The following is a 1,980-nucleotide window of genomic DNA, read 5'->3' as shown; positions in this document are numbered from 1 at the left end:
TATCCCTGGCAGCAGGTTGTGATGCTCACTGAAACCATTTTCCGCAGGTTTTTGCTGATCCAGACCCAAGTAGTTATTTGGCCGAGGTCCATCAGCCGAAGTCTGGGTGGTGTTGCTGCAGAGGCACAATCTCAGWGTGATTGACATTTTGTTCTCCTGCGGAGGTGTCTCCTGCACAAACTGACTGATGGCTCTGTTCCGCCGTGTTTCGCTCAGCCATTACTTTGTGCTGACGTGTGGTGGAATAAAGCTGTTTTATAGAAAAACCATTTGAGCCCATGGGTTTTTATTCTGGTCAAAGTTCAGYTGGTTCACAAGATAAGTGAGTTATTAGAAATAAAAAAGACAATATAGATGTCTTTAAAATGCAGAAAMGAAAAAACAACAGAGCTTTAGCAGATTTTTGCTAACGTTGGAAACCATTAAAGGACCAAATAGCTTCAACTAAATTTAGTGTGCCTTGTGTGTGCATTAYGGTGACCAGATTTTCTGACACTAAATCTTGGGACGTTTCCAGCTCTGAGATAATAAAAAAAAATAATTCAATGGTATTAAGACGATATGAAGAAACAGGAACAGTTACTKTTTCGTGTATTTGTGCAGATATATTCAWATTTAAACAGCAGAATGYGTCTCTATGCTGTAGTATCTCCTAAGAGTAATAAAACAATTAAAGTATATGATAGTAGTAATAAAAAAACAAAACTATGTGTGGGGGTAAGCTAGTGAGTGTTGTATGTGAATGTGAATATGTCAATAAGCCTAGGTGATAATGTAGACATAATGTAATCACAATCCACTCCAAAAACATTAGATTAAAACATACTAAAACAATAAAAAAATTTAATTGATATAGTTTTGCTAAATAATATGTATATTTATACAATTTTACTAATCTTAAATAGGGGCTTAAGTAGGCGCTGTTCCCCAGAGGATTGACGAGCTGGAGCCACAGCACTGAGCAGATCTCTGTTGGTTTCCAGAGAGAAACAGGAAGTTACTGCACATGTGGCTGCAGCGTGGACAGGACTTTTCAAATTCATGTCTGTTTAGTTATTACTCTGTAGAGTCTATGTCCACTCCACCGATGCACTGAGGCAATACGTGACAGAAATACATATTGACATTGTGCACAGTATGGATGGAAATTTGTAACAAATGATGCGTGAGCAGTTTTATAGGGCATTCAGATGAATCTCATTGTGARCTTCAGTCTTCATATTTCAGGCTTGACTGCAGCTTTGATCCATCTGTATATGAACACACGAAARCAGGGCTCTGAAATAAATCTTCTGTGGTTATAGTTGATATAAAAAAGTAGCTAAATTAAATATTTGAACAAAATGCTGCTGAAGGCTTAACAAATGACTGAAATACAAATGTGTCGGATCAGAGTTGCAGTTGAGTTCAGTCAGCCGTCACAGCCTCAGTGCTGAACCACTTATCAAATCACAGCTCTGCAATTTGCCGTTGCTCCCGATTTTTCCCAGAACTGCAGCATAATTGATGTTTCTCCAGATCAATACAGAATAATTACGCTGTTTCCCTTTTGCCAAACAGTGTTTGAGAGAGGTCAARCCCAAACAACACATAATTACTGCTCTTTAAATGACTGAACCGCTGATGTTAATACAAAGGATCAGTGTTTGTTACTGAGCTAAAAATGAATGATCCTTTAGCAGAAACTCCACAGAAAGCGGGACGTTGCAAACATATMTTTTCACTGTCCTGTAAATTATTTCTAATTTTAGTTCATTGTAAAAATGTAGCTATGGTTTTACGATGGTTCTGATCCAGAGAAAGCAGCTTGGAGCCAGAATTTCCACTGTTTTGAAAAGATGGGATGTTTTGCCTGTTATTACTTCAGATACCAAATAATATATATTTATGATGCAATTTTCTTAGAGATCCTCCAGATTATGAACCAAGTGAAACTTTGTCCAAATACATTTTTCCAGCTGCTATTCCTTAAATCTCTGA

The sequence above is a fragment of the Austrofundulus limnaeus genome, unplaced genomic scaffold (genome assembly GCF_001266775.1).
Source record: "Austrofundulus limnaeus strain Quisiro unplaced genomic scaffold, Austrofundulus_limnaeus-1.0 Scaffold8, whole genome shotgun sequence".
In the NCBI taxonomy this organism is placed as follows: domain Eukaryota; kingdom Metazoa; phylum Chordata; class Actinopteri; order Cyprinodontiformes; family Rivulidae; genus Austrofundulus; species Austrofundulus limnaeus.
The sequence above is the reverse complement of the archived record's forward strand: the minus strand, read 5'-3'. Positions refer to the sequence as shown.